Here is a 27739-nt window from a genome sequence, read left to right on the forward strand (position 1 = left end):
ATTAAGGTCTTGGGAGAAATTCATCTTGATGATATGTTGAACCTATTTTGGCTTTATGCTGAATAGATTAAGATCTTACATCTTGCTATTGGGTTGGGCCAAACTTTCTCCTTTCTTGGTCCTTTGGTTGAATAATCTTGGTCATAAAAATTTAGTGGGTTGATTAAGTTATTGGAATAAACTCATCTTGGTCTGAACCAGTCTTGGCTTTGGAATGATATAGATGAGAGTCTTGAGCCCATGTTGACATTATTTTGAACCTAACTCCATCCTATGGTTTTGGCTTTTATGGGTTAAGGTACCTTCACACTCAGCAACTTTACAACGAGAACGACAACGATCCGTGACGTTGCAGCGTCCTGGTTATTGATCTCGTTGTGTTTGACATGCAGCAGCGATCTGGATCCCGTTGTGCCATCGCTGGTCGGAGTTAGAAGTCCAGAACTTTATTTGGTCGTCAGGTTGGCGTGTATCGTCGTGTTTGACAGCAAAAGCAACGATGCCTGCAATGTTTTACATGGAGCTAACGACCTGTGAGAACGATAAGTGAGTCACCGTTACGTCACAGGATCGCTCCTGCATCGTTCTGGAGCTGCTGTGTTTGACGTCTCTACAGCGACCTAAACAGCAATGCTGCAGCGATCGGCTCGTTGTCTATATCGCTGCAGCGTCGCTGAGTGTGACGGTACCTTTAGGTCTTAGGATAAACTCATCTAGGTTGTATGTTTAACTCATCTTAGATTTATACAGGATTCATCAAGTTCTTACGTTAAACCTATCTTGGTCTTGTGCTGGATCTAACAAGTCCTTAGGTTAAACTAATTGTTGCTTTTTAATGAATTGATAAAGATCTTAATTCTTTAACCCTTTGTGGTATTATGTTGGACCACTATATCTTGATCTTATGGTTGAATAATCAAATCTTGATCTTAGATCGGTTAAGGTATTAGAATAAATCTACCTTAATCATATGTTGAGGCCATCTTTGTTTCCTGGTGATAATAAGGATAATAGAATAACGATCTGAGCCCATCTTGGTAGAATGTTGGACCTACTGTATCTTAAACTTAAAGTGGTACAATCATTGTCTAGGCTTTATTGTCGATTAATTAAGGTCTTAGGATAAACTTGTCTTGGTTATGTGTATGTTGGCTATATGTTAGTATTATTTTGGACCTATATTGACCCATTAGAGTCTTGGCTTTATAGTGCATTGATTAAGGTATTACCGTGAACTCATTTTTATTATATGTTAAGCCCATCTTTCACTTATAGTGGATCCATCAGGTTGTTAAGTTAAAAGTAGCTTGATTTCTCGTTGGACCTATGACGCCATTAGGTTAAAGCCATATTGGCTTTAAAATTAATTGAGCCCAACCTTATATTATGTTGGAGATACTACATCTTTATCTTATAATGAATCAATGAAGATCTTGAGTTAAACCCAACTTGGTTTTATGCTGAATAAATAAAGTGCTTGAGATAAATCCACAATAAAATAATGGTGGAAACATTAAATTGTGGCTCCACAATAAATAAGTGAAATTTGACTGTCTTGTCCTCATGGTAGATACATAAAGTCCTTATCTTAATCGCACATTGGCTTTATGTTGGTCCATAAAGTTCTTCTGCTTTATGGTAATAAATTACGATCTTATCATAGCCTGATCTTGGTCTTATGTTGAACATTTCTTGGTATTATGGTGGATCCGTTAAAACTCAGTGAGGGGAGGTTAGATGTAATAGAACTCAGCTATATTGCAGAGCTGGATTTGTGAAGCGTTACTGTGTTGGTCTGCTCTGGGTTACTCAGGAGCAGGAGCCAACTGCTGGAGCAGTGGCATGGAGAGCCAGCACTGGAGCTGGGACCGGTGAGTAACAGGTCCCAGAAAGTTCTTATGTTAAGCCCATCTAGTCCAACCCATTTTGGCTTTAGGTTGAAGGTATCAAGGTGTCATGTTAAACCCTTCTTAGTCTTGTCTTAAATCCATTATTGTTCCCATAGACTCTACATCAATCCATCTAGCGTAATTAATCCAAAAGTGACTGAAACACGCAAGTTCTCCTCTCTCGACAGTCATTGATTGAGCTTGTGTCTAATTCATGCAGATCAATGCATTGGGGAAGTTCTATAGATATACAAGCTGGCCTGCAGCCCTGAAGATGGCACATTACTCAGATAATTGACACATTCCTCATTATATGCTTATATCCAGGAATTGCTACCATCCCGGAGTCCAGTGCTGCACCCAGGGGCCGCATTGCAATAAATAATAGAAGGAAAGTCTGACTCTGTGATTGTATTGATCAACACATCAGCTCAGAGCCAAGGAGGATATTACTGACAGTATAATATTAGACGTGTTTACAATGTGTCACAACCGGAGCTGCGCTGACAGCACTCTACATAGATGTGTCTGGCAGTTAAGCCTGGAAATGTGCAAGTTAACCCTTTCTGTCTTCTTCAAGGTCTACTTCTTTATTTTGTGTCAGGCTTTAGTTAGGCGGTCAATAGCTCGTTGTGAAACTACCGGATTAGATCAGAAGTATAGTGCTATCTATGACTAAAGCCCAAATCTAATGATTCTCCTATAATTCTAAGTGCTTTCATGGTCAAGGGACAACCTAATCCTTTCCTACCCAAGTGTCAGCATCATTATCCTGTACCTCAAATGTCACTGTCATTATCACGTACCCCAAGCGTCAGTGTCATTATTCTGCACCTCAAGTGTTAACGTCATTATCTTGTCCTGTACCCAAAGTGTCATCATTCTGTACACCGAGTGTTAGTGTCATTATCCTGTTCCGAGTATCAATGTCATTATCCTGTTATCCTGCACTGAGTGTTCGTGTCATTATCCTGTACCCCAAGTGTCAGTGTCATTATCCTGTACCCCAAGAGTCAGTGTCATTATCCTGTGCCCCGAGTGTCAGTGTCATTATCCTGTGCCCCGAGTGTCAGTGTCATTATCCTGTGCCCCGAGTGTCAGTGTCATTATCCTGTGCCCCGAGTGTCAGTGTCATTATCCTGTACCCCAAGTATCAGTGTCATTACTCTGCACCTCAAGTGTTAACGTCATTATCTTGTCCTGTACCCCAAGTGTCAGTATCATCATTGATAGGTGTGTCACTGTACACCAAGTGTACACCAAGTTATCCTGCATCGAGTGTTAGTGTCATTATTGTGCACCCTAAGTGTCAGTGTCATTATCCTGTAGCCCAATTGTCAGTATCGTTATCCTGTACCCTAAGTGTCAGTGTCATTATCCTTTACCCCAAGTGTCAGTGTCATTATCCTGTACTCCGAGTGTCAGCGTCATTATCCTATACCCCAAGTGTCAGTGTCATTATCCTGTTCCCCCAAATGTCAGTGTCATTATCCTGTACCCCAAGGGTCAGCGTCATTATCCTGTACCCCAAGTGTCAGTGTCATTATCCTGTACCCCGAGTGTCAGAGTCATTATCCTGCACCCCAAATATCAGTGTCATTATCCTGTACTCCGAGTGTCAGCGTCATTATCCTATACCCCAAGTGTCAGTGTTATTATCCTGTACCCCGAGTGTCAGCGTTATTATCCTGTACTCCGAGTGTCAGCGTCATTATCCTATACCCCAAGTGTCAGTGTTATTATCCTGTACCCCGAGTGTCAGTGTTATTATCCTGTACCCCGAGTGTCAGCGTCATTATCCTATACCCCAAGTGTCAGTGTCATTATCCTGTTCCCCCAAATGTCAGTGTCATTATCCTGTACCCCAAGGGTCAGCGTCATTATCCTGTACCCCAAGTGTCAGTGTCATTATCCTGTACCCCGAGTGTCAGAGTCATTATCCTGCACCCCAAATATCAGTGTCATTATCCTGTACTCCGAGTGTCAGCGTCATTATCCTATACCCCAAGTGTCAGTGTTATTATCCTGTACCCCGAGTGTCAGCGTTATTATCCTGTACTCCGAGTGTCAGCGTCATTATCCTATACCCCAAGTGTCAGTGTTATTATCCTGTACCCCGAGTGTCAGTGTTATTATCCTGTACCCCGAGTGTCAGCGTCATTATCCTATACCCCAAGTGTCAGTGTTATTATCCTGTACCCCGAGTGTCAGCGTTATTATCCTGTACCCCAAGTGTTAGTGTCATTATCCTGTACCCCAAGTGTTAGTGTCATTATCCTGTACCCCAGTGTCAGTGTCATTATCCTGTACCCCGAGTGTCAGTGTCATTATCCTGTACCCCAAATATCAGTGTCATTATCCTGTACTCCGAGTGTCAGCGTCATTATCCTATACCCCAAGTGTCAGTGTTATTATCCTGTACCCCGAGTGTCAGCGTTATTATCCTGTACTCCGAGTGTCAGCGTCATTATCCTATACCCCAAGTGTCAGTGTTATTATCCTGTACCCCGAGTGTCAGTGTTATTATCCTGTACCCCGAGTGTCAGCGTCATTATCCTATACCCCAAGTGTCAGTGTTATTATCCTGTACCCCGAGTGTCAGCGTTATTATCCTGTACCCCAAGTGTTAGTGTCATTATCCTGTACCCCAAGTGTCAGCGTCATTATCTTGTACCCCAAGTGTCAGTGTCATTAACCTGTACCCCAAGTGTCAGAGTCATTATCCTGTACCCCGAGTGTCAGTGTCAGCGTCATTATCCTGTACCCCCAGTGTCAGTGTCATTATCCTGTACCCCGAGTGTCAGTGTCAGCGTCATTATCCTGTACCCCGAGTGTCAGTGTCATTATCCTGTACCTCGAGTGTCAGTGTCATTATCCTGTACCCCCAGTGTCAGTATCATTATCCTGCACCCCAAGTGTCAGTGTCATTAACCTGTACCCCAAGTGTTAGTTTCATTATCCTGCACCCCAAATGTCCGTGTCATTAACCTGTACTCCAAGGGTCAGTCTCATTATCCTGCACTCCAAGTGTCAGTGTCATTATCACGTACCCCAAGCGTCAGTGTCATTATTCTGCACCCCACGTGTTAACGTCATTATCTTGTCCTGTACCCTAAGTGTCAGCATCATTATCCTCTTCCCCGGGTGTTAGTGTAATTATTCTTTACCCCAAGTGTCAGTATCCTGTACCCCAAGTGTAGTATCATTATCCTTCTTCCCCAAGCCTCAGTGTTATTGCTCCAGTCTCATTGTTCTGGATATTTCCTTGTTCATTACATTACATATTTACCAAGGTGCAGACCTTCAGTACACAGATCATTTACAATTTGCCATTTTCTCCTTTCCAGTCCTTGTCGTCATCCCTGATTATGTAGAATATTTTGTCTTTATGCATCATTGCCACCACCACGTGAGGGTGAAGGGTGGCACAATTCCGTGGCAGCCTAACATAACATGTACATGATGCATCAAAACATCTCTTCTAATAACCCATTAAATTCGTCTCCAGCCCTCACCTGGCGTCTTATTGTAACCATTGCAGACATGGATGGATCTGTGGGGAAATAACACTTACTGTTCCGTCCAATCAGAATGCAGCATACAACATCACTCGTTTACAAACCAAAATAATTTATGTTCATTATTTCTTAATTGGTGCATCCTTGATTGGATTTAGTCTCTCACAAAAGAAAAGAGAATGTTCCAATCAAGAGTTACACATACAACAGAGAAACAAAGCTGCCGAGACACAAATATCACAGAATTATCCTAATTACACATTATGCTTTTCACTAGGAAGAAAGATTTGTTGGACGGTTTCCAGCTCTTTTTGACTTTATTCCCCTTTTTTTTGCAAACAACCTCTTAAGTGTGTTATTATAGGGTCTGGGAATTAATAGGTGATGCTACGCTTTGGAAGAAGACAACCTTTGTTAAGGAAAACCGTACAGTAGATGGAACAGTCATAGACTTAAGTAGAGGTGAACCCCAGGATCTGGATAATACCCCAGTATCTTCAGATGGACACAGACGCTACATTGCTACATAGTCCTAAAGGCCAGACAGGATCACAGGAGTCAATGGCTCCAAAGGTTTCACCATCTAATGACTTCCCCCATCACATCTTTGCTGTGCTTGCTCTTGGTGCCATGCAAAGCCAGAGGCACATGGTTGGAGAAGATATTTTGGCCTGTGGTAATATTAATAGGCATCTACGACTCAGGATATACAATGTACAACTGTGGCTTTTTTGCTCATACCAGGAAAGGAAGACATAGACCTCAACAGAGTTGCTACAATTGATTGACCGAAGGTGAACTACAATAACTCGAATACGCCATGCTCTTCCAGACAGACTCCATTCCTACGTAGCCTGTTGGGATACCCAACCTTGTGCCTGTGCTGCTTGACCCAAGCCTATATGGACAATATGCCTAAAGCTGGAAAAGGTGCAATTCGCAGACAATCCAAAGCACTTTTTGGGAACCCAAAGTTCACCAAGCCACGAGAAATTAGTATTATGACTGTCATTTAATCATTTAACGGAGTTGTCTCAATATATGAGCATATTTTATAAAGTATGTAGACTCTATACAGCTTATCTTCATGGCTATGGTGACATGTGACATAATTAGGGACTCCAGGTCCAATCTGTGCCACTACCTTTACGTTTGGGTATGGTTAGGCTACTTTCACACTAGTCCGTCGGTACGGGCCGTCGCAAACCGTCGGCCCGACGTACATTGTGTTAATTTAGCACAACGTGGGCAGCGGATGCAGCTTTACAATGCATCCGCTGCCCCACTGTAATGTCCGGGGAGAAGGGGGCCGAGTTTCGGCCGCGCATGCGCGGTCGAAAATGGCAGACACGACGCACAAAAAAGTTACATGGAACTTTTTTGTGCCGACGGTCTGCCAAAACACGTTGCACTACGGATGCGACGTGTGGCAATCCGTTGCTAATGCAAGTGTATAGAGAAAAAAACGCATCATGCAGGCAACTTTGCAGGATGCGTTTTTTCTCCAAAACGACGCATTGCGATGGACAGCAAACAACGCTAGTGTGAAAGTAGCCTTAGCCATGGTGTTTATCTCCTGTCTTTTGTGACATTAAAGGGAACATATCAGAAATGTTTTGCCCCTTCGCCTGTGACTGACTGTTCTACTATTGTATGGTCAAAAAGTTTTCCTTAGTGGCCCATATAGATGTGTTAATATGACAAAACTATGATGCCTGTATGTTAGTGAGCTCTTTGCAATTAAGGAGAGCAAACTGCTTACATATGAAACAAGGTTTTTCTCTCTGTCAGGCCGTTATCTCGCACATTTGGTAAGCGCCATACTACTCGCTGCGTGTGGAGCGCCCCCAGACGCAGGGCAATGGGGTACTCAGTACCGGGTCCCTCTGCCGCGGTTCTGGGGATGTCACGGTGGCCCGACCCGGTCCGTGGCCCTGCTAAGGGGCGTCCAATTAAAGGTGTAGGTTGCGGTGGTTTAGGTCGCGGTAAATACCGAGGACACAAGGTTGCAGTCTCTTTACCTTTTACTGTAGACTTCGGCATCCACAATCCAGAGCACTGCTAACAGGGCTTGCTGAGACCGGCCGGTCCGATGGCACCTCCAGAGTTCCCTTTGCAGGTGGAAATCAGCAGCCTTCCTACTTGCGCCTGTGTGTTGTAGTACCTCCCTGCTGAGCACCACGGGATAGTCCTCACAACTCTTGTATCTGTTTCTGATGTTCTCTCTCCGTCCCCCAGTTTGGATAGGACGCACCCGTATGACGGGGGTAGGCCTGGAGCTATTTTATAGGGACCCTAGAGACGCCCCTCTCCCACAATTTGCCTCCGTTGTCTGCTTAGGTGAAAAGGTGAGACAGCCAACCTAAAGTCAACTGCCCTGCCGTGATTGAAGTAAAACGTAGAGCCAGTACTCCCTCGGTGTTCCGGCCACAGGCTACGCGCCTCAGAAGGATGTTGCCACGATCTTAGGGCACGACTCCTCCCGGTATTATCTCCTTTGTTGCTATGATCTCGTTTCTCACTTCTCCACAATATCCTTCGCTTCTTGTCCTTTCTTTAGATACCGCCGCAATGAAGTGCAGGCGCGGCTCCGTAACGATCTGTCTCTTGCTAGGCCTCGGTCAGGATCCCACCCCTGACAGGGACCCACCTGAATCTTTCCCCGCAACACCCTCTCTCACTGGATGTTGCCTGGGCAAAACCCAGTCAGCTTTCTCCCTAACTTTCTATCCAACCCCCAGTTTTACCAGAGTGTGAGGAGTGGCCTAGTAAATAGAACCTTTTGCTCCCCCTGGTGGCCGGAGTGTGAAGTGTAATGTGTGACTGTGATACCTGGTCAGGTGAACTCCTTTAGTGCCATCAGACGTACCATCACTCCCCTTAGCGGCAGAGCGACAATACTGCACGACCAGGACTCTGGGGCGCTGCACGTGCATTGCTCTGCACTTACCCAGTGTCAGATGATCTCGTTGAGTTGCTTCGAGCAACACGTCCAGCACTGCTACATCCACCTGTATTAGAGAGTCTCCACTTTGTTATAGTGAATTTGAAACAACTGTGTGCTGCAGAATTATGCTTCCCTGGCCTATCCCCTGCCAAAAGTGGATATATTAGGCAGATCCACCCTCCAGACCTAGCCTGAGCTTAGGTTCTAGTTGCAGTTCATTACTAGTTCCCTGTCTAGGTGTCTTATCATTTTGACTCTCCTGTGATCGACCTCGCTTGTGTACTCGTTTTGTTTCATCTCTCCGCTCCTGACACCAGTTTTGTATTTTGAGCCTGTGCTGTGCGCCCAACCTTGGACTTTCTGACTACATCTCTCATTTCGCACTCGGTGCTTCATTTTGTACCTTTGACCCATAGGTCAGCTGCTGCAGGACTGGTATCTGCCCTGGAGTGGCACCTGGTGACTACCCTACAGCCCAAGCCTACCCTCACCATCACAGGCTCTAGTGAAGACCAGTTAGTCATTTAGTTACACCCAGGGCCGGACTGACCATCTGGCAATTCTGGCAAATGCCAGAAGGGCCTGTCTGGTCATGGGCTGCCTTGTCTGCAATGTTGTTAACAGAATCGGTGTTCTCAAGATACCCATACTGTTAAGAGTTGTGATGGAGCACAAAGTTGCTGACTCTGTCACTTACCCCAGCAGGCCACGGGTATCATTATTCCTTTCCTCCATCCAGGGTAATATTAGTGATATATCTCATCTGGTTCATAGGGACAGGTACAACATGGGCCTGTGTGATTTCAAATGCCAGGACTGAATTTCAGCCCCAGTCCGTACCTGGTTACGCCCTTCAAGAATAAGCCCGACCAGTGGCACAACAGATCCTCACTCACTGCCATCACACTCTCCCTAAGACCACCAAATCTGGCTTGATTGACATCAAGGACAGGGAATCACAAGGATGGCCGCAATCTCATTTTGAAGTGAAGTTTCTCTGCTCTTGTGCCAGAAGTTGTGATGACTTTTCCTGTCCTCATGGATGTCACTCATGACTGACTGGGCAGAATTAGACATCCTGACTAGGGTTGAGCGAAACGGGTCGGCCATTTTCAGAAACCCGACCCGACCCCTGTGTGGGGTCGGCCATGAGGTCGGCGATCTTCTGAATCTGGTATTGGAATTCCGATACCGAGTTCCGATATGTTTGCGATATCGGAACTCGGTATCGGAATCCACATTTAAGTGTAAAATAAAGAATTAAAATAAAAAATATTGATATACTCACCTCTCCAACGCAGCCTGGACATCGCCGCTGGTAACCGGCATCTTCCGTTCCTAAGAATGGCGCTTGAAAGACCTTTCGATGACATCACGTGCTGATTCTTAAGAAGGAAGGCGTCCGAGGGTGAGTATATACCTAATAGGAATATACTCTCCCTCGGCTTCTTTCCGGCAGCCTTCCTTCTTAAGAATGAGCGCGTGAAGGACCTTTCGATGACGTCACGGCTTGTGATTGGTCGCGGCGGCCCACGTGACCGCTCAGCGACCAATCACAAGCCGTGACGTAATTCTCATGGCCTAAATTCCTAGAATGAGGAATTTAGGACCTGAGAATTACGTCACGGCTTGTTGTGATTGGTCGCTCAGCGGTCACGTGGGCCGCCGCGACCAATCACAAGCCGTGATGTCATCGAAAGGTCTTTCAAGCGCCATTCTTAGGAACGGAAGATGCCAATTACTACCAGGGCGCGTCAGAGGGTGAGTATATCAATATTTTTTATTTTAATTCTTTATTTTACACTTAAATATGGATCTCAGGGCCTGAAGGAGAGTTTCCTCTCCTTCAGACCCTGGGAACCATAGTATCCCATTGCACTGCATTGGGTTTCGCGTTTCGGCCGACCCCGACTTTTTTATAGGATCGGCCGATTTCACTCGACCCGACTTGCCAACTCTCCTGACCTGAACCCCATAGAGAATCTGTGGGATATTGTGAAGAGAAAGTTGAGAGACGCAAGACCCAACACTCTGGATGAGCTTAAGGCCGCTATTGAAGCATCCTGGGCCTCCATAACATCTCAGCAGTGTCACAGGCTGATTGCCTCCATGCCACGCCGCATTGAAGCAGTCATTTCTGCCAAAGGATTCCCGACAAAGTATTGAGTGCATAACTGAACATTATTATTTGATGGTTTTTTTGTTTGTTATTAAAAAACACTTTTATTTGATTGGACGGGTGAAATATGCTAATTTATTGAGACAGGTTTTTTGGGTTATCAGGAGTTGTAGGCCAAAATCATCAGTATTAAAACAATAAAAGACCTGACAAATTTCAGTTGGTGGATAATGAATCTATAATATATGAAAGTTTAATTGTAATCATTACATTATGGTAAATAATGAAATTTAACACTATATGCTAATTTTTTGAGAAGGACCTGTACGTTTAAGTTCTGTCGAAATTGTTTTTCATCGCGCTCTGGTGTTCTATAGGGTTTAAGGTTTATTTTCTTATACTGTTCGGTAACTGTATCATGTTTTAATAGATGGGCATTCCCAGACAGGTCAGAAAACTTTGTTTTGTTCCTCTGGAGGAATTGTTGCGTCGTCGAAAAGGTATCCCATAATTTCACCGCCGGAACCAGTTGTGGTGACATACTACGCTACAGACTGGCAGCACCTAACAATTCCCTGTCTTTCTAAGGCTACGTTCACATTTGCGGCCAGCGCCGCAGCGTCGGGCGCCGCAGCGGCGCCGCATGCGTCATGCGCCCCTATATTTAACATGGGGGCGCATGGACATGCGGCGCACTTGCGTTTTGCGCCGCATGCGTCGCTGCGGCGCCCGCGTCGGGGCGCAGAGGACGCAGCAAGTTGCATTTTTGCTGCGTCCAAATTCAATGAAAAAAACGACGCATGCGGCGCAAAACGCAGCGTTGTGCATGCGTTTTGCTGCGTTTTTGTTTGCGTTGTGCGCTGCGGCGCCGACGCTGCGGCGCACAACGCAAATGTGAACGTAGCCTTAGGTTTAAGCAGATTATCATGATACAGATGGTACGGTTTACCTCTTCCAGGTTGATGTACCTTATAATCTATTTCTCCAACCTTCTATACTACCTCATATAGGCCCTGCCACTTTGCCAAAAACTTGCTTTTAACAGTCGGCACCAAGCCAAAGTCTTTATCTCCTGAGTTGAAGTTTCTGATTTTGGCCGACCTTTTATAGACTCGGCTTTGGGCCTCTTGGGCCTTCTGCATGTGCTCTCTGACAATAGGTAACACTTTTTTGATTCGGTCCTGCATCTGCACTACATGTTCATTAACACTTCTATACAGGGTAGCCTCAGCTTCCCATGTTTTCTTCAATATGTCCAGTAGGCCTCTTGGGTGCCTCCCATACTTTACATACAGTAGAGGCCTGTGGTACTTCTCTCACGGAGAACATTAACCCCTTCATGCCGCAGCGCTTTTTTGTTTTTGCATTTCTGTTTTTTGCTCCCCTTCTTCCAAGTGCCATAACTTTTTTATTTTTCAGTCAATATGGCTTGCTTGCGGGACGAGTGGTACTTTTGAGCGACATCATTGGTTTTACCATATTGTGTACTTGAAAACGGGAAAACAACTCCAAGTGGGGTGAAATTACAAAAAAGTGCAATTCCACAACTGTTTTATGGATTTTTTTTACCATGTTCACCAAATGCTAAAATTGATCTGCCATTATGATTCTCCAGGTCATTATGAGTTCGTGGATACCAAACATGTATAAGTTGCTTTTTATTTAAATAATGAAAAAAGATCCAAAGTTTGTTAAAAAAATGCACCATTTTCCGAGCCCTGTAGTGTCTCCTGTTTTCATTATCTGGGTCTGGGTGAGGGCTTATTTTTTGCATGCCGAGCTGATGTTACCAAATATGTGTATTTTTTTTTTTACTTGCTTTATTTTGAATGGGCAAATGGGGGGGGGGGATTTGAACTTTTATATTTTTTTAAAACTTTTTTTTCACTTTTCAATTTCTTCTATAGTATCCATGGGAGACTAGAAGCTGCAATAATCCGATCGTCTCTGCTACACACAGGTGATGATCCGGTTTGGCTGTGTGAGAGGCGTCTGACCGGGATCCAAGGGGTAACATTTCTCCTTGTGGAGAGTGACATATTACGCATGCCGAGATGAGGAGACTTTTAAGCTGCAATGTTCCTCTGGGAAATATGCAAATTGTCTCTTCAGAGGTGAAGAGGGCTAGAACTCTAGTGCCAACTAGAGGAAGTAGCAATGTGTAAATTGAGATTCTGGTTTGGGCTTTTATCCTAAGTCATGTGGCAAGGTTCATTAAACGGTAGACATTGACTTCTAGGATTTGAAAAAGATACCATTTCAGCAGTGATCTTCATAACTGAAGATCATAACCATGTTTTGTTTATGGTGGCAACAACATCTATCATGTCCTGACAACCCGCTGGAGACAATAGGTTGGAAATAAATGCCATAAATCTGTAGTCTCTAACTGGTGGTCTCCAAATTGTTGGCGGCTACAACTTCCATCATGCCCTGTCAGTCTGTTGAAGAATCATAGTTAGAAAACCAATGTCATAAAGAATTGAGCTCCAAAATGCGGTCTTCCACTTGTTGGGGGCTGCTACATGCATCATATTCTTATAGTGTGCAGAATGCCCATAGGATGTAAACCAATCCAACAAAACTTCAGTTTCTGATGTGTGGTATTTCAACTGTTGGTAGCCATAATAACATATGTACAGTTGTGCCCAAAAGTTTACATACCCGGCAGAATTTTTGCTTTCTTGGCCTTTTTTCAGAGACTATGAATTATAACACCAAAACTTTTTCTCCACTCATGGTTAGTGGCTGAGTGAAGCCATTCATTGTCAAACTACTGTGTTTTCCCTTTTTAATCATAATGACAACCCAAAACTTCCAAATGACCCTGATTAAAAGTTTACATACCCTGGTGATTTTGGCCTGATAACATGCACAGAAGTTGACACAAATGGGTTTGAATGGCTACTAAAGGTAACATCCTCACCTGTGACCTGTTTGCTTGTAATCAGTGTGTGTGCATAAAAGCTGAGTGAGTTTCTGGGATCCAGACAGACTCTTGCATCTTTCATCCAGCCACTGATGTTTCTGAATTGTGAGTCATGGGGAAAGTAAAAGAATTGTCAACGGATCTATGAGGAAAGGTAGTTGAGCTGTATAAAACAGGAAAGGGATTCAAAAAGATATCCAATGAATTGATAATGCCAGTCAGCAGAGTTCAAACTGTGATTAACAAATGGAAAATCAGGGGCTCTGTAAAAACAAAACCACAGTCATGTAGACCAACAAAAATGTCATCCACAACTGCCAGGAAAATTGTTTGGGATGCAAAGAAAAACCCACAAATAACATCAGCTGAAATACAGGACTCTCTGAAAACTAGCGGTGTGGCTGTTTCAAGATGCACAATAAGGAGGCACTTAAAGAAAAATGGGCTGCATGGTCGAGTAGCAAGAAGAAATCCATTACTGCACAAATGCCATAAAGTATATTGCCTACAATATGCAAAACAGCACAGAGACAAGCATCAAAACTTCTGGAACAAGGTAATTTGGAGTGAAGAGACCAAAATTGAACTTTTTGGCCACAACCATAAACGTTACATTTGGAGAGAGGTCAACAAGGCCTATGATAAAAGGAACACCATTCGTACTGTAAAGCACAGAGGTGGATCACTGATGTTTTGGGGATGTGTAAGCTACAAAGGCAAAGGAAACTTGGTCACAGTTGAATCAAATTTGAATGCAGCACATTATCAGGAAATACTGGAGGCAAATTTGCACTCATCAGCCTGGAAGGTGCGCATGGGACGTACTTGGACGTTCCAACATGACAACGATCCAAAACACATGGCCAAGTCGACCTGTCAATGGCTATAGCAGAAAAAAGTGAAGGTTGTGGAATGGTCATCTCAGTCTCCTGACCTCAATATAATTGAGCCACTCTGGGGAGATCTCAAGCGCACAGTTCATCCTAGACAGCCCAGGAATTTACAGGAACAGGAGGCTTTTTGCCAAGAAGATTGGGCAGCTTTACTATCTGAGAAAATAAAGAATCTTATTCACAACTACTACAAAAGACTTCAATCTGCCATTGATGTTAGAGATTGCAATACACGGTATTAAGAAATGGAGTATATGAACTTTTGATCAGGGTCATTTCGATGCTTTGGGTTGTCATTATGATTTAAAAAGAGAAAAAACAGTAGTTTGACATTAAATGGCTTCACTCAACCACTAAACATGACTGGAGAAAAAGTTTTGGTGTTATCATTCATATTCTCTGAAAAAAGGCCAAGAAAGCAAAAACTCTGCCGGTGTATGTAAACTTTTGAGCTCAACTGTACCCTGACAGTCTGCTTGAAGTAATTAAACTGGAAACCAATACCACAGAGCTTGGGACCCAAACATATAGTCTTCTAGTTCTTGTTAGCCAAAGGACCTATCTGTCACGGGTGTGTCAGATGCTACAGACAGTCGCTCTGCATATGGCTGCAGAACGTCTCTTTTGGCATTGGGGACACCTTCTTAATCCTTCTAACTTTTGGACCCAGTGGCTCTAATTGACACACCTGGACCTGGGTTTTTATAGACTCCCAGTCTGCTTCAAGGATCTGCCAGTTATTTTCACAGCTTGGAGCTATAGAAGTCAGCTTACTTCTTACTTGGAGGACGTTTGGTGTTACCGCTCTGAGTCTGCTCAAGCTAAATTGCTTTCCCCTTTTTGACTCCTTTCTTTTCCTTAGTGTACAGTGGGGACTGACCAGTGGTCTTCCCCGCTTCCCTATTCAGGGCCTAGCTCTAGGGATATACAGGGCTTAGGTTCTGGCTCAGCGATTGGTGTGGAACCAATATAGGGATGATAGGGGAGGCAGGGTGCTATTAGATCTGCATAGGGGTCTCCAAACCACCTTTCCCTAGTGTTTGGGCTTCCTTCCCCTCTTCCTCTGATGTTGCACTTAGTCTTCCCACACTGTGCGTGACACTATTGTACCCTGACAGCCTCCTGAAGGCCCATTGGTGGGAAATCAATACCAAAAAGTAGTAATCTCCAATCTGTAGTCTTTCAGTTGTTGGAGGTCACAACTTTCATCATGCCTTGACAGCCTTTGAAGCATCAAAGGTTGGAAACTAATGCCATAGAAGAATCACTCACCCAGCAAAGGCTATTCCTACGTCCCCTAAGTCTTGATGTCCTATGGCTCCTACCTTCGACACTCTACCTGGCCAATTATATTTGTAAATGCTCCCCCAACTCAACATGCATAATAGCACAAAAAAGCCTGGCTCTCTACCTTATAATCAATGTTTGCCATGTTTTCTTTTTTTGCTTGACAAACCACTGTTTATTAATAAAGAAGAGGGAAAAAAAAGCAGGAGTCCAATCATCAGTAATTTCCACAGAGTGCTTAACGATCTTAATTAACAGCCTTAGCAATCCATTTCTCTCATTAGTGTTGCAGGGCTGACTATACCTTGAGACAGTCCTGCTAACGTTCTTGCTGACATTAACCTGTTCTTACCACGCGGGATATGCCGACTCTGGAGATGTTTATCAGAATTTCTCTCCACCGACTGGTCGCCATGGTTACAGTCATTGACAATAATAAAAAATATATATTTTATAACGTATCGCTAAACCCTAGATAGCGTCTTCATCTGTCAGCCACGCTAATGGAGGATGAACCTTGGCCCTGGAGGACGGCTCTATTCAAATACACACTAAGAAAATAATTGTATATGTCATTCAGATGGAGCTTGTTATTTGCCTAATGCGATCCCTATGAGTGGAGCGTAGTGCAGCGCTCAGAGTAGAATAACTTGGCCTTATCAAATCGGCAATTTACAGGCTACTGGGAGTATTCAATATCTTGGGGCCATGGATAAAAGCAGCCTTTATAATTATGGTGGAGGCCAAGTAGGCCCATTGAACATCCCAGAGGTGAAATATACTAATATTATTGGATACTCTTGAGCCAGTTGTAGATTTCACCTTGTCTTAAACTTGTCAGGGCAGTTGGAAGGATGATTAATTATCATTTAGACAAGTTGGCGTAGAGGAAAGGGGCAATGCGTTTCTCGTCATATAGACTTGTATTACTGTTTATTTCTACCATTGACAATTGTTCTTCTGGGGGTTTGTATAATAAGTCCATAGAGGAAACTTGGTAAGAACATTTTACAAGATATTTGCAATAAAGAAAAGACTATAAAACAATTTCATTAGGATTTCTATTGAAGGGTTGTCTAGTTTAACTGGAAAGTGCACAAAAGATCCGAAAGAATGAGGAAGGAAGAGCCAACAGGGCAAGTATAATAAGGTCCAACCTCTTGGCTCATTGATTGTTATCTGTGTACAACACATGACATTAATAGTCAATTCTACTGGTAAACAGGAAGGAGAAAAACTAAAAAGCCCAATGCTTACCAGGTTACAGGGTCCCGAGGGTTCTATTCATCGGACAATGCTGGAAGAGATCAACCCCGATGACTTTTTCCACAGCTTTTCACATTAGATCAGCTGAGGAAATAAAGAGAGAATATGACAGCTATGATACTGCTCCTATGTATAGGAATATATCTACTATAATACTGCTCCTATGTACAGGAATATTTCTACTATAATACTGGCCCCTATGTACAAGAATATAATTACTATAATACTGCTCCTATGTACAAGAATATAACTACTATAATACTGCTCCTATGTACAAGAATATAATTACTATAATACTGCCCCTATGTACAAGAATATAACTACTATAATACTGCTCCTATGTACAAGAATATAACTACTATAATACTGCCCCTATGTACAAGAATATAACTACTATAATACTGCCCCTATGTACAAGAATATATCTACTATAATACTGCTCCTATGTACAAGAATATAACTACTATAATACTGCCCCTATATACAAGAATATAACTACTATAATACTGCTCCTATGTACAAGAATATAACTACTATAATACTGCTCCCTATGTACAAGAATATAACTACTATAATACTGCTCCTATGTACAAGAATATAACTACTATAATACTGCTCCCTATGTACAAGAATATAACTACTATAATACTGCCCCTATGTACAAGAATATAACTACTATAATACTGCCCCTATGTACAAGAATATAACTACTATAATACTGCTCCTATGTATAAGAATATAACTACTATAATACTGCTCCTATATACAAGAATATAACTATTATAATACTGCCCCTATGTACAAGAATATAACTACTATAATACTACTCCTATATACAAGAATATAACTATTATAATACTGCTCCTATGTACAAGAATATAACTACTATAATACTGCTTCTATGTACCAGAATATAACTATTATAATACTGCCCCTATGTACAAGAATATAACTACTATAATACTGCTCCTATGTACAAGAATATAACTACTATAATACTGCTCCTATGCACAAGAATATAACTGCTATAATACTGCTCCTATGTACAAGAATATATCTACTATAATACTACCCCCTATGTACAAGAATATATCTACCATAATACTGCCCCCTATGTACAAGAATATAATTACTATAATACTGCCCCCTATGTACAAGAATCTATATATATAATTGTCTAAGGGTTTTTCCGTCTGTCTGTCTGTCTGTCTGTCCTGGAAATCCCGCGTCTCTGATTGGTCGAGGCCGCCAGGCTGTCAGTATCAGTATCGCTGATTGGTCGAGGCAACCATTAAGACATCTACGTCATAGAACTTAACACAATTGAATGAAATTATGAAACAGATCATCCAAATATATAAACCACATTACATGAACTGTAACTGTATTTAAATAAATCATCGGACAAAAGAAGGACATTGACACTATAATATATTTATTAACAATATCAAGCCAAAATATTTTTGTACACCACATTTCTTGTGAATACCTTTTGACTACCTATAAGCAACTTTCCTTGTAAAGGGGTAGGAAGAACTTGCACCTTGACATTGGATCTCATTTTAACTCTTGAAAATGCAACGTAGAGTTGTCCATGACCAAAAACGGGCTGCGGTAGATATATGCCAACACGGTGTAGAGTTTGACCTTGTGACTTGTTTATTGTCATGGCAAAAGCTGGTTTTATTGGAAACGGTCGACGCCGAAGCCTAAATGGAAGACCGGTGTCTGAAGGACATAAATCAATGCGTGGAATGAACACTTCATCTCCTTTTGCTGATCCAGTGATCACTCTTGCTTGAATGACGTGAGAATGTAGTCCAGTAACAATAAGGCGAGTTCCATTACATAGACCATTTTTCGTATTTAGATTCCGCAGCAACATTATGATTGTTCCAACTTTCAGTTGAAGTCTGTGGGATGGCATTCCTGATGGCATAAGACTATTTAAAAATTCAACTGGATAATGCTCTCGTTCATCTTCATTGTCTACATCCACTGAATCATCACTTTTATACAACTTATACTCACCAGGCATTCTATCCATCACCTGGGAATTTAGCAGAGCCACGTCATCATTCTTGGGACAGAGAATTGCATGAGAAGAGGCCCTCTCAACACTGCTTTGATCGTTCACATCAATTTCAATGCATTGTCCAAAAACATCAGTTACGATGCAGTCAGTGCACAACATGTCTTCTGGTATTTCAATAATATCTTCTCCAAGGTTGTATTCGTTGCTAAGTTCACCGTTGCCAAGTTTAAGAAGCCAGTTGCTATACTCTGGGTCCGAAGATCTCATATTGTTAATTAGTTGTAGTTTATTGAACTGTTTCCAAAGATCAGCCATTTTTAAGCTGGACTCGATAACATCTGTTCTTGTTCCATTTGGTATGACTGGAAGACATTGCCTAAAATCTCCGCCGATGACAAAAACTTTACCTCCGAATGGAATTGTATTTTTTTCAGCAACATTTGTAGTCATTACTTCACGCAGAAGTCTGTCAATTAAGCTCAAAGCATATTTGGGTGCCATGGTGCACTCGTCAAGTATGAAAACATGTGCATTTTTTAACAGTCTTCCTGCAAATGTGTCTTGTTTTATTCTGGAAATAGAGATTTCATTGACTGGAACTGGTATCCCAAAGAGTGAATGGATAGTGCGACCTCCTCGTAAAAGGTTTGCTGCAATCCCTGTTGTAGCCGACGGCAATACGACTTTTTCCAACCCTCTAACGTGATGCATTATAACTTCATAGAGGTATGTTTTACCGCTCCCTCCTGGACCGTCAATAAAGAAACATTTTGGCCTTGCATCTGCTTGGTTTTCTATAGCGCTCACAATAGTGTCATATGCAATCCGTTGTTGTTCATTTAAGGAGTTTCTCTTCTCTGTTGCCAACAATAATTCATAAGCTTCGTCATACTCTGGAACTTGTGGAACTTGAATGGCAGGCTGGGGCAAATTAAAGTCTGAAAACGTTTTTCCATGTAGTAGTAAGATATTTTGGACATCTTGCATGGCATAAGATTCGCAATTTTGACAACTTCCACTTCTGTTGTGAAGACGTAAGCAGTAGTCCTCGATTAGATGTTCTTTAAAACGCATCGGGTATTCTAGAATATGCATGTCCCCGTAGTATATGGACAATGATGATTCCAGAATTCGCGGCAGACTGTGCCCGTCGCTGATTGGTCGAGGCAACCTTTATGACATCATCGTCGCCAATGCAACCATTATGACATCTACGTCGGTACTGTGCCCGTCGCTGATTGGTCGAGGCCTGGCGGCCTCAACCAATCAGAGACGCGGGATTTCCATTATGACATCATCGTCGCCATGCTGTGCCCATCGCTGATTGGTCGAGGCCTGGCGGCCTCGACCAATCAGAGACGCGGGATTTCCAAGACAGACAGACAGACAGACGGAAAAACCCTTAGACAATTATATATATAGATAATACTGCTCCCTATGTACAAGAATATAACTACTATAATACTGCCCCCTATGTACAGGAATATAACTACTATAATACTGCTCCTGTGTACAAGAATATAACTACTATAATACTGCTCCTATGTACAAGAATATAACTACTATAATACTGCCCCAATGTACAAGAATATAACTACTATAATTCTGCTCCCATGTACAAGAATATAACTACTATAATACTGCTCCTATGTACAAGAATATAACTACTATAATACTGCCACTATGTACAAGAACATAACTACTATAATACTGCTCCTATGTACAAGAATGCAACTACTATAATACTGCCCCTATGTACAAGAATATAACTACTATAATACTGCTCACTATATTCAAAAACATAAATACTGTAATACTGTCCCCTATTTATAAGTAAGTATAAGTAAGTAAGTGTATTAATACTGCCACTTTGTACAAGAATACAGTGAGTACGGAAAGTATTCAGACCCCTTTACATTTTTCACTCTGTTTCATTGCAGCCATTTGGTAAATTCGAAACAGTTCATTTTTTTCACATTATTGCACACTCTGCACCCCATCTTGACTGAAAAAAAAGAAATGTAGTAGTTTTTGCTAATTACAAAAGAGAAACTGAAATGAACTGAAAAAACAAAAATACTCACCTAAGAACCTAATGCCCATTCCAAGAAAGCCATGCTCTCCTGTAAAAAATAAATAAATAAAAAAACAACCTCTGTAGGGGTATCTGTGCAGAGGCTTGCGGCATCCAATGGGTAAGAAGTAGTCATATTTAATACATATGCAACGTTGGCCCCTCTTTCGTCACTTGCTAGGAGTGTGGTGATTTTGCCACACTTCTAATTTACTGGGGAGGATGCCGTTTGACATCACTATATTTCTACCCATATATATATGTTTTTCATGAGGACATTCACATGTATGTTTTTCTTACTCAATACTTCTATGAGGTGTATATTTTGGTAATTGTTGAGTGCGCTCATATTACGGATAGCTTGTCCCTGCCAGTTTGCATCACTGCTTATTTGACCTGGCCAGTATTTCTGGTTTTTATTATGTGCACCTGTTTGCCTGTTTTGTATTGAAGTACTAATAAAGACATATATTTTTCATATATTTTTTTCAAACTTATTATTGATTATGATTAGTTACATTTGGGAACTGTAGGCTCTTTTCTTATGTATATTATATTGCTCTTTTAGAGTATTCCTTATGAATATGGTCATTGTATATCATCAGTTCAGGTATGTTTACATAATGTAGCAGAGTTGAATAGTGGCAGGAAACCAACTACCTGTATACTCAGGCAGCAGGCCACCACCCAAGAGTACCATCAAAGAAGAGTGTCAGGTTGCAATGGTAACCCTAGGCACCAGAGAGGAGACAGGGGCAGCTGAGAATGGAAGGTGAGTAACCAGGGAAGGTAAATAACCAGCTGGGACTGGTAACATGAGTATTCTACCAGGCAATAATCTATTGGATTACATTTTTGAATGCACTAAAGTTAGCCATTAATGTAATATCCGGACCAAAATAAGCAATCATTATATCATAAGTATACAAACAATCAATAAAAATCATTGATAATCATTATGGTTTGATAGTAACTTGGATTTGAGTTGACTTAATGGTCAATATTTCATTAGGCTTTGTTTAATGCTTTTGGTGTCTTGCTGTTTTTGAAAACATCAGAACATTCTCAAGAAAACCAAAAAAATCGGCAAAGAACCATTGGACCCGATGCCTTGGAGTATGGTGATGACATCTGAACCACATCCTCACCCTTTATGTAATCAAGGGATTATTTTCTGGGCAACAACCACCGGTGAAAGCTCGAGAAGAACCGTTGACCGGCTGAAGTTTTCACTTACCAGTTGTGATGGAGGCACTCTTAGTTACGGGGTCTATTTTATATATTTAGATACATTTCTGTTTCTTATATTTTTTATTCTAGAACTGGAATAAAACTCTTCAAAGTTGAGGTAGAAATTGTCTGTAGACAGTCTATAGCCTTGTAGGGTGTGATAGGTTTATTTCTTGCTGTCTATACATCCATTTTGCAAACCAATTAATTTTTATTGACACTATATTGTGCCGCTTGATCCCTCCATCGCCACTTTATCTGTGTGGAATCGGCTAAAGCCTCAGCACAGTCAACCCAAGAGAATGCACGATAATTCCTTGTAACAATATGTTCTCTGAATCCATCCATAGATTTCTATGCGGCACAATGCAGTGGAGTGAAACCTACTGTTTCCTAATATGCGTTTGTTTTGGTATCAGTTCAGAACCGTTATTATCTGGGCTCACAGCTGCCGTACCCCATTCTCCCGATAATTGCTCCTATCCAAAGTGCATAATGGATACATAAAACATGAATTTCATTTTGCATAGTTTTTAAATAACTGTTGAATAATAAGCAGCAAAATGCCCCGTTAGCTGTAATGCTGGTGAATGAGCGACGGGGAATAGACTCACTGGTATAATGATCCCCGAGAAAGGCTCAATGCCGATTATGTGCAAATATGCTGCTTCAGAATCATACGAGAAAATGCTGTACTTTAGCTGACGACGCAGTGACATTGTATCACACAGAGAAAAGAAGCTTTATGTAAAACTGGAGCTGCCACGAGGTGGAGGATAAAGTTAAACGAAAGGCAGAGAGGAAATAAACAGACTTCTATGGAGGAAATATTGGAACCAGATCATTTTGGAAACTTCTGAGTAAAGAGGAGCAAATCTCTCAAAATTCGATTCAGATTTGCAAAAATCAGGGGGAAAAATTCAATTTCCATAAAAAAAATTAGATGCAAATTGAATTGGCTGGTAAGGGGTTGAAAAAAATCCTCTATTCACCTCTCCTCACCCTTTTGGTACCTGTCCCTCCACCACCTGTCCTCCGATCTGCTCTTCTGTCCTCTATTGTCCTCGGGACATCCGTTCACTAGGCCCCACATCGCATGTTGTGCAATCCATGTCATTGATTTACATTGAGTCTCATGTGATGGAGTGGAGCCCAGTGGATGGAAGATTCAGCCAGAAGGAAGATGGAAGATAGTAAAAAAAAAAAAAAAAAGATAGAATAACTGATTGGAGGATAGGTAGAGGCAGCGTCGAGGAGAGAAGAGTTTACATTTTTAACCCTCGTCCTAGCACTTTATAATCCTGCAAAATTGAGCTGCCATTTCGAAGGATTAGCCTGAAGCGAATCAGAAAAAATTCTGGTGAATCTGATTTTTTTTCCTAAAAATTGAAGGCACATTTGATTCGCTCAACTCTACGTCTGGGATCATGCAGTAGTGCACAAAATATGTCACTCTGGTCAGTAATTATCATCAGTAGAATAGTAGAGAGGGCAACTCCTGTAACACACTTTGCATTGGAACCCGAGATGTTTGGGTGTTCCCTTCTTTCCATACTACAAGTACACAACACATACATACCAACTTCAAAATTGTCTTCTGGAGGAGGGATTTTTTTGTTTGACTACCCCCCATTTCCAAAAAGCTACACCCCAGTTTCCAGCAGGCCACGCCTACATATGACCATTTCCGACCCAGAATGTGCCTTTTCATACCAGATCCAGGTGTCAGAACAAAAGAAAAGGTTTTGGGAAGTTTTGCTTTCCAAGAGGTTCCAGGAGCCTTCTCGGAGACTTCCGGGAGTCCGGTCTGACCTTCTTGTGGGACCCGCCCGTATGTTTTTGAAAACTTTCCAAGTAAAAAGATGTCACTCGCCAAGTTTTAAAAATTCTCACCTGGAGAATGGGGGTTTTTGTTTGCCTGACGATACCTAATTTTAAATACCCCACATCTGATTTCCACCAGGTTATTCTTCTTCCATGTCCATTCCCGGGAGATTTGCCAAATCTTCTGGAAGTCTGAGAGGTCCGTTCATATTTTTAGATCCTCCAGGACTTTTCAGAAGAGTTGGCAAGAATGGCAACAATGTCACCACCACCATTAAAGTCTCCAAACAAGTTGTGACCAACTTTCCCAACTCCCAATCTGCTGAGAAACATTTGCTGGAGTGCTGGTTACACCATAACTTTTCATTTTTATTTTATTTTTTTTTTTTAGAGGCTGTCTGCTGCACAAAGATGACAGTTTATATGTAGCATGGTAGTTTTTTTTTTTTACCAGATACGTAGGTAATCATCTGACTACAAATCCAGATAAAGACTATGAACTAGAGTGGGTTTTTGTGGAATCATGGTTGTTCTCTTCCAGAAACAATTTCCACTTTAAAGGTTTAAAAGCCTCATCTCTCACAAACAATATGCCGGTAATGATGTTGTTCTCGGTGATCTCCGCTCACACCTGCCATGCTCGCTAATGCACAATGACCAGCTGAGATTGCAGCACATGTAATCCCTCCCATATCTTCGGTAACGATGCCGGCATTATGCACATTAGCTATTAATGGGATAAGAACAGGTGGATTTTCAAATCTCTGAGATTAGCAGATAAATTGCACAAGCTTTTCATTTAGCACAAATGACAATGCGTGGCACCGGCACATGTCTTCACTACTTCCAGACTGAACACACACAGCGTGAGCTGTGACAGGAGCCCAGAGCCAGACATTAAACAGCACAAAATTAAGATTAATCAGAAGAGAACACACTGAAAGGCATTTGATGACATCCTTTGTTCTGCTGTCTCAGGTTTTTAGTTATGTAGTCAGACTAAAACCTGCAGAAATTCTCTGAATATTTACTGGTGAATGGTCCACTATTCATAAAGACATATGGTAATTGTTTTAAATTGCACCCAACATATAAAAAACAAAAATCATTGCTCTCACTGATACATTTTCTCACTGCAGGATTCGATCTATGCAGCTCCTTCTTCCCTCCCGCAGCATGCATTCTCACATACACAATGAAAGGTAGCTACTGCAGCTGCACCCCTCCTCTCCAAGTTTTATTGTCTTCAATTCATTCTTTTACACGGGATAGATTTTTGAGTGTACCAGGATGTTTTTATACCTGTACGGAGATCCTGTAGGCAGGAAAAGAGGTACTAAGGACTGCGAGGGCGCAATAGATACTGAAAAAATACTAGTTATCCATGGCTTTCACGTGATCTCAGTGGGTGAAAAAAGTGACATGACAATTTGTACAATTTGTAGAATTCTGATATGGTTCAAAATCTTGCAATTGTCACCAGTGGAGAAATAATGTGATATCACACCTGGGATTTTCTTGTAGCAATAGTAGGTTATGAGTTGAAGTGGTGCCTTTTCTGGCTGCCATATTTTCAAGCTGACTTGCATATTGTCCTTCTGTTGATAGTCCAATGATGCAGTATATGCGCTGTTCTCAGCCTTATTATTTCTTGTAAATATGGAATGATTAGTAATAAGCTAATCTGATAAAATCTGAGTCAGTAGAGCCCCTTGAATTTGCCCAAGAAATTAAATTTGCATAAAGTTTGTGTAACAACCCTGCCGGCATCATTGCATGGCTTTCCATCTCCCATCAGGCAGATACACCATCTTACTTACCCCTCCAAGCCATGCTGTGAGTTCTGCTCTCTGTCTGCTCCAGGTTGTGAACCTCATGTCTCCTGCCTGCTCTTTGCATACTTCCTGGCTGTTTGCTTATGGCGGCGGCCCCGGCACTTCCTGATTCTTATTGAGACTGTGTTCACCTTCCTAAGGCGTCCCCTGCCAATTGCCAAGAGGCATCAGGTACTTAAGGCATTCTCACCCCCAGGAGGATGCCTGAGCAACAAACTGTCAATCTGTCTTTAGCTACCGAGTTGCCAGGTCCTGTCCTGCTATTTCTCGTCTCTGCCACCCAGTGGGGCTTCGTACCCTGCCCCATACCTGTGTCCTGTGTCTCTTGTTTCTGCCACCCAGTTGGGCTTAGTACCCTGGTCCGTACCTGTGTCCCTCGTTTCTGCCACCCAGTGGGGCTTCGTACCCTGGCCTGAGTCCTTGTTCCTGTGCCTTGTCCCGTTCCTGACCCTGTCTGAACTTAGTCCTAAACCTGTGTCCGTTTGTATCCCTGTCTATAGCCTTTCCTATTCTGCTGTGTTTCCTTGTGTTCACTCCTTCCCCTCTTTGCTCTACCTCCTGCGGTTCTGCTCTGTTCTGCCTCCTGCGGTTCTGCTCTGCATCCTGCTCTGCTCCCGTCTCACTTCCTGTGGCTCTGTCTTGCTCTCCGCATCATGTGGCTTTGCTCTGCTCCCACTCCACGCCCTGTGTCCTTGTCCCTCCTGTCTAGTTCTTCCCTGTTCCTTTATGCCTCTAGTCTGAACTGGTCCATACCTGTTCCCTTATCCCACATGTACCTGCTTATGTTCCCGTCCTACCAGTCCCGAACCAGTTCCAGTCCCGCTAGCCATGCCCGCCTGCCTAGAGTGCCAGCCGTGCCCGCCTGCCTGCCTAGAGTGCCAGCCGTGCCCGCCAGAGTACCAGTAGTGCATATCTGTACTTGCTCGCACCTGTCACTTGTGTTTTGTCCCTCAATGGGATCAGCTGCCACAGCCAGTCACCGCCCTGGAGTGGTGCCTGGCAGCTACCTGCCGCACAAGCCCGACCTCACCATCAGAGGCTCCAGTGAACACCAAGGTAGCTGATTAGCCATGCCCCTTCTAGGGTAGTCTGGTTTGTAGCATAGTGCGGCCACAATCCCCTCGCTCATGCCACTCAGTCAGGGCGTGAGCGTAACAGTTTGTCCGTTGTGAGTCAAATGTGCCTAATTTTACCGTGAGATCCCTCCAGAACTGAGAACATGATAAATAAACTTAGCACTCAGACGGCAATATTTTGTGAAAATCAAGTTCCTTTTTATTTTATTTTGCATTCATTGTTGTTGAACATTTTTGGTCATACTGGGGACCTTCATCTGAACTGAATGCTTGTGCAGGAGGAACTCTGGTAGAATAGTGCACGTGATTGCGAGCTGCATCGCGGAGGTAAAATAAAATAAAAAGGAACTTAATTCTCACAAAATATTGCCGTCTGAGTGCCACCTTTATTTGATACTGTACTTTACGGGCTGGATATCCTCTTTGGGCACCACATCCTTTATTTCAAGAGTGGCGTATAATATCTTGTACTGAGAACATGATAAACATATATTAATCAAAGTTATACTTACCTTACCCGAGACTTCATCTGTTCACACAGCCCTTCTCTGTTCCAGTCCAGTCTTCAGAACTCTTCCTCGGCTTTGCTCAGACTAGGCCTAGAAACATCATGAAGTCACTTTGATGATGTCCGTCAACCTGACATCATTGACTTGGTCTCATGTAACGTATTGTGACATCAGGGCAAAGCAGTACATGATGTCTCGGTGTGACATCATTACATTTAGATACCTAGTTAGCATGTAAAAAAAACAGCACTTCAGTTTGGTATTAGTAAAAGGAAGTCATTTAGTAAGTAAGTAGTCCAAATATATGT

The 27739-nt window shown here is 42.4% G+C and overlaps 1 long non-coding RNA gene across 2 annotated transcripts in view; it reads right to left on the bottom strand.

Annotated features, from left to right (window-relative positions):
- LOC143787679 (uncharacterized) overlaps positions 1–27739 on the bottom strand; it is a 268730-nt gene that overhangs the window by 179608 nt on the left and 61383 nt on the right. For both annotated transcript variants that reach the window (XR_013218436.1, XR_013218437.1), the window contains exon 4: positions 16840–16932. This is a non-coding gene — a long non-coding RNA (uncharacterized LOC143787679). The remainder of the gene's footprint in view (positions 1–16839; positions 16933–27739) is intronic.

This window comes from Ranitomeya variabilis, chromosome 8 (genome assembly GCF_051348905.1).
Source record: "Ranitomeya variabilis isolate aRanVar5 chromosome 8, aRanVar5.hap1, whole genome shotgun sequence".
In the NCBI taxonomy this organism is placed as follows: Eukaryota; Metazoa; Chordata; class Amphibia; order Anura; family Dendrobatidae; genus Ranitomeya; species Ranitomeya variabilis.